This window comes from Schistocerca nitens, chromosome 4 (assembly GCF_023898315.1).
Source record: "Schistocerca nitens isolate TAMUIC-IGC-003100 chromosome 4, iqSchNite1.1, whole genome shotgun sequence".
NCBI lineage: Eukaryota > Metazoa > Arthropoda > Insecta > Orthoptera > Acrididae > Schistocerca > Schistocerca nitens.
In genome coordinates this window covers 822,229,602-822,236,065 of record NC_064617.1, presented here as the reverse complement: position 1 = coordinate 822,236,065, position 6,464 = coordinate 822,229,602, and the positions used below count along the sequence as shown (strand labels likewise).

At 41.3% G+C, this 6,464-nt stretch overlaps 1 non-coding gene across 1 annotated transcript; it reads left to right on the top strand.

Moving 5' to 3' along the window:
• Positions 1 to 5,496: 5,496 nt before the first annotated feature.
• LOC126254574 (U4 spliceosomal RNA) lies at positions 5,497 to 5,635 on the top strand. The gene has a single exon (XR_007546241.1). It is a non-coding gene; the product is annotated as a U4 spliceosomal RNA (small nuclear RNA).
• Positions 5,636 to 6,464: the final 829 nt, after the last annotated feature.

The window sequence follows — 6,464 nt, the reverse complement described above, 5'->3', positions numbered from 1 at the left end:
GCGGCTGGGCTGGAGGTTCCGTTGCTTCGCAGAAGCTTAGCGAAAACACTTTCTGGCGGGCTACCAGCGAGGCGTGGGAATGACTTATGTACCCAGGCAGCTGTGGCGGGAAAATTCCCGCGCTTTCTGCAAAATAGTAACTGGGATTGGCTTGCTCAGGGCATAGCTCCATGACGTAGCAAAATCAGCACAGAAATTGGCGCCAAGAATCTCCATTGGTGGAATGGTAGTGCTCCGGCAATGGAGTGGAATTTCCGCCGGTTTTCGGGTTGCTGATTGGAACGTAACCACAGCCACTGTCGTGGGGGCGGGAATGTTGTGTGTTCGGCCTGTACGGGTGCTCTAGTAGTCGGTTCTCGCCTTTCGGTCGAGGACGTCGAAGCAACCAGCCAACGGCTCCGGTACGCCAGATCGTGTCCTGGCAGTCAAGAAGACAGTTAGGTAATGTATGTCCGCAGCACCGGCAGACAGGGATTTTCCTAGGTGATAATCAGAGCTCAGCAGAGCGCGCCTGTTCGTCTTTTTCTAACTTTGTTCTGTCTTGAGTAGCAGCAATTACTGTTGGGTTAGCTGTGTGTCTCTCTTGAGATTTGAGTGGCAAGGAATTGGCTCCACATACCACTTCGTCTTAAACCTCACGATCTAGTTTAGGGACAACTTCACCTTTACAGTGTTTGTATGAATCTCCAATGTGAGCCAATTTGATGTATTATAAATATTTCCTGTGTTTCTTTTACTATTCTGTGTTTAGTCTTAATAAATCATATTGTTATTTTGGACAGAACTTTCATTCTGTTAATCGATAGAGCAACCCTATCATTCCTCACTATGCTAATGAAACCTTTGTTTATTTAACTTATTTATCAAATTAAATTATTGCAGGTGCCAAACTCTCTTCTACTCCACTGGCAGGGTTGATTAGAGTCAGTTCGCGTATTTTTTTATCCTTGTGCAACAGCAAAAGTCGGAGTTAGAATAGGGGGGGCTTAGAGCATGATTTACATATGTGGATTCTAGTAGAATTTAGTGATAAATACACTGCTAGCCCCGGCACCTCGCAAAGTAATTTACATCCAAAATCCTGTAAAAGATGATGGGAAAGTAAAACATGTATTGTAAAACACAGGCCTACACTAATTTTAAGTGAGTATGTAATGATAAAATAACTAAGAAATCACCCTTACGTTATGTTTGTCATTAAATTTTGGAAAAAAACAAACGAGTAATGATTTGAAAATATGCAATTGAACTGTATATTACTATTGATCTTCGTTACGTCAACAATGACTTTCAGTGACCTCAACGTAACGTCATCAACGAAATTTAGATAACAAGCAAGCACTTTTTACTTTGCAGTTACATATTTTGCAAATTCGATTCCATATTATTGTCTGAACAACTGAGCCTTTTTTACTGACTTGAGCAGAAATAAGACGTGCGGGATTAGCGGAGCGGCCTAAGACGCTGCAGTCATGGACTGTGCGGCTGATCGCGGCGGAGGTTCGAGTCCTCCCTCGGGCATGGGTGTGTGCGTTTGACCTTAGGCTAATTTAGATTAAGTAGTGTGTAAGCTTAGGGACTGATGACCTTAGCAGTTAAATCCCGTAAGATTTCACACACACATTTGAGCAGAAATAAATAATAGAATACGTACCAAACCAAACAGCCATGTGCTCCAAGCTTTATGTCAAATAAATAAAACTTCTGCACTCTTCACTTGTGCATTTCTTTAGATTTGGATTTTTTCCAGTGATTGATTCTCAAACTTGAATAATGAAATTGATTTACTTTACTCTTATACTATAACCTCTGATGTACGACAGTTAATTGAAAGTAGTCTGTGGCTAAGATTCTTAAAAATGAAATTGTTCATCAGTAAACTGGCTGTAACTATTCAATTTGTTTCTTATGACAAACAGCATATAAGGGGAAATAAGGAAGGACCCTACTTGGTAACAATGTCTGAGAACAATGAGGACATAACCGCCCTGAGTTCAACTGATCATTATTTAAATAAATTTTGTCACTCAATTGGGTAACAATGTCTCAGGACAATGAGGACACAACCGCCCTGAGTTCAACTGATCATTATTTTAATAAATTTTAGCAATCAATTCACATTCAGAGAGAGATTTTCACTCTGCAGTGGAGTGTGCGCTGATGTGAAACTTCCTGACAGATTAAAACTCTGTGTCGGACCTTTATCGTTCGCGGTCGAGTGCTCTAACATCTGGCTTACCTAAGCACGACTCACGACCCTTCCTCACAGCTTTAGTTCTGCCAGTACCTTTTCTCCTATCTTCCAAACTTAACAGAAGCTCTTCTGCGAACCTTGCAGAACTAGCACTCCTGGAAGAAAGGATATTGCGGAGATATGGCTTAGCCACAGCCTAGAGGATGTTTCCAGAGTGAGATTTTCACTCTGCAGCGGAGTTTCCGTTGATATGAAACTACCTGACAGATTAAAACTGTGTGCCGGTCCGAGACTCGAACTCGGGACCTTTGCCTTTCGCGGGCAAGTGCTCTACCATCTGAGCAAGGTTCGCAGAAGACCTTCTGTGAAGTTTGGAAGGTAGGAGACGAGGTACTGGCAGAATTAAAGCTTTGAGGACCGGTCTGGGGTCGTGCTTGTGTAGCTCAGACGGTAGAGCAGTTGCCAGCCAAAGGTAAAGGTCCCGAGTTCGAGTCTCGGTCCGGCACACAGTTTTAATCTGTCAGGAAGTTTAAATTCAAATTCAGTTTTTCTGCTAGGTTACCCATTAATACTTTGTACCAATGAACAGCCTTACTTCAGTGCTGTACACACGACAAAACTCGGAGCCGACGACGAATCTGTGTTACTGCAACTGCTGCTGTTGTTAAAGATGGTAGCATCTTGTGGAGCACAGCTGATTACAGGAACGGGCAGTCGCAAGTAATACAGTCTCTTCCTCCAGTCCACTGTCCTTACTCCTGCTACTAGACATTTGGCCGGCGCGCGTACATGATGCCGCCGAAATGGTACACTCTACTGCGAGAGCGTTAACATCACACTTCCGCATACTACAAGCGCTGGAACCCGTCTCCCTCTCTATCCGATCGCTCGGCGCAACAACCCCCTACTCAAAGATTTTACAACGCACAAGCACTGCTATTATTGTTGCTAATCGATGAAAATAACAATTCGTTTGCCTTTTTCACAGAGCTTATGTGTTTCACAGTAAAACACAGATAAATACAATGAAATGTCAACAGACTTCTATCTAAATTTACACATACAGTGAAGCAATGTCGTTACTTACTAAAACAATTTATTTTAATTACAAATATTTATATACAATTCAGCAAAAAAAATTTATATACGGTAGCATGTGCCATGCATCCTGCATTTCCACTGTTACACGTGTCCCAAATTTCATTGCTTTTTTCCCGGAGGGAAACAAATTCAGGGAATGTCATAAAATTTAAATAAACTGAAATGCAGATGCATACAGTTAAACAATTTTATCTGCATAAAATCCATTAATCGACAGGTTATCAATTCAAATAATTATTGCCGTTACGTATGGGGCACGTTATTTACATGACAAGCCTGCGTCATTATTACTCTGAACTTTAAAGTATGACAACACATCTCAAAAACAAACACTTCCTTCAAGAGATCAGTAAGTTCAAAATTACTACAAATATTACGAAAAAGCATACTTAATATTGGCGTAGAAAAATACAAGTATCATTTAATGGTACATAAGGAATAGTAAAAAAATTCAGAAACGGGGTAAGAAATAGTAATTACAAAATTTCATTACATAATTATGTATAGTGGTAAGAAAATTTTTTCAAGTGTCCTCTCGCATTGGGCGAGTGAGTGTGTTTTAAATAGCGTCGATACCAAACATAAACATCTATATCAAAAGCTTTAACAGCTGGTGCAGAAAGAAAAACAATTCGCGTTGCACACGCACGTTCACAAAGAACGCCGCAACGCTACAAGAGCCGGCACTCTGTTCAAGCGGAGCACTGTTGCGTGCGCTATAGCTGCACGCTAGATCCCCGTGTTTGTGTGTGCGGAGGCATTCCAGAACGTCCACCTGCCACAGACTTGTTACTCACTCCCGAGTAATCTCAACACTGTCCGTTATCACACGTGTTTACACATACCTGAAACTGACAGTTCGTCTAAGCGTATCGGCAATAACTCACGTTATACAGACTACAATGAAATTTTAACATGATACATACATATACAAAGTTCACAAACTTCACTAATACTAGAATAGCACGTAATGGCTTGGTTTCTCTTTTCTCATTTCGGACTAATTATTCCTTGACTAGTATAATTTTAAATCGACAGTATTACGCACACCTAACAGCCTGCGTGATTTAGAAAGAGACAAACAGCAAGTGTTAGAATGAGGTACACTGATAATCTGAAATGGTCCATTGTAAATGAATTTAAATTTAGAAGTTTCATGGTTGATCTCGCTTGACTGTAAGTGTGCTTTAACAAGTCCAAGATCGCCAATAGCAGATTTGGCTAACCGCGCTTTATCGTCATGACGCCGTATTCGCGCCTTAGCTTTCTTTTTCATCATTTCTCGCAGGTGTTCTTTCTTTTCTTCAAGGTTAATATCAACTTTCGGAGGGAAATGAATCATTCTTCCACTAGACTTTTAGACATATGGTCTACTAGCTTGGGCTAATGTCAACAACCCAGCCCTTCCCACGGAAGTTTCGGCGCTAAGGTATCGTGTCGTCAACAATTTAATACCCACTAATCATCGACTGGCGGCCATCCGCCTACGGCCATCGGCTGCTTGCGGCCGATGTGGTGACGTAGACACCAGAGAGCATCGTCTCTTATGCCCTCACGTCCAAGAAGTGTGGAACCTTGCACGTGTGCTATTAGCGCTGATCGGTGGGACGACACCAGACAATGTGTCGATCGACTGGTTCCTTACCCCTGATATTCAGTCCAACCCCCGAACACGACGTAACGCAATGGTGTGGCTCTTGGGCCACACCATTTTCACGATCTATGACCTTTCCCTCACCGATGCTGTCTCTTTCATGGACTACCTGTGGAGCCAGCATCGCCTGGCGGAATCTGACCGGAAATATACCACTACCTTTGCCAGATTTCTGAAAGTTGCAATGGTTCATGGGTATCAAAAGGTGTTCCGGGTTGACTAAGGCACCTCGTCCTGGAATTGCCTGAGTTTACCCCTGGAGCTATGTCACTCGGCCTTCAAACTACCCTGGACTTGCCTATACCCCAGATTTGACATTGGCCTTCTGGGCATCACTAGAGTAGACTATTCTATGTTAATAATGATATGACAATTGATAACATGGGAATTGTGTGAACTTTGTATGGGAAATTATTGGGAAATCAGAAACCACCTAAATAATCTTAGAGGATTATTACTTAGTTAATTCTATGGGCGATGAGATTATCTCGCCAGTTTAGTTTTCTTTTGTGTGTGATCTGTTCATTTTTTTTTTTCATTTTCAGTCTTTTTTACGCTTTGGTTAGTTCTAAAGATGAGGTTTATCCGAGGTGCGATTATTGCTAGTTGAAAACTTTTACCAATACCCCGCCTAGTGGACGTGAAATACCGTCCGCTACGGCAATTTTTGCGAACTCCTACGGGAGTCATAATTAAATTCAAACATAACAAATTATGAATATCATAACAGACCATTTCTACTTCCATAATCAATAACATAGACCCAGCTTAGTGGCAGTTGCAGACAATTACCTCGTGTTGCGAGTTATAGGTCGATACACATATTACAAAGTAATTTTCCCTGTCTTCTGATTGATTCTTACAGCCGTAGAGCAATTTCCAATGGGGTTCCAGGCTGTCGCGAGTGCAGATGGGCGTCATACTGAGCAACTTTTGTAACCTTGTACGCAATTAACAAATCTTACCGTCTCATGTGGAAATTGAAAGTTTCTTTCAAAGGTTTATTCGTTGTTTCTTTTTCGCATGCCCTTACAAAAGTTTCATTGTCCTACGACCACTCCTTTTTCATTGGGATTTTTCTTGGATGCCATTCCCAGCGATTTGTATTCTATCCGAATAAACAGCGATATTTTATGAGACGAAAAGCCCCTTTTCAAAGCACCCTATCTAAATAAGAAAAATAACCAAAACTTCTTATGACTAAAAACGTACTATGGGTTCCATACAAACTTCATTAAATATAAAGGCAGTTTTTCTATGCCGGGAATCGAGAATCTCCACCATTTTTGCCGGTTTTCGGCACTGATACTGGCAAGATATCGGTCCCAGGGATTCCAAGATTTTCAAGAATGTTATGGTTTTATTGCGTGATATAATTACAGATTCACTATATTCGGATTTTTTTCCTTTACTTGCACTATGAAACCTTGCTTCTTGCCAAACTTCATTATTGTAGGTCAACGTGGAGTACTCTATAGGTTTTGAAGCGAGTTTGCGAATATCAAAATATGTGAC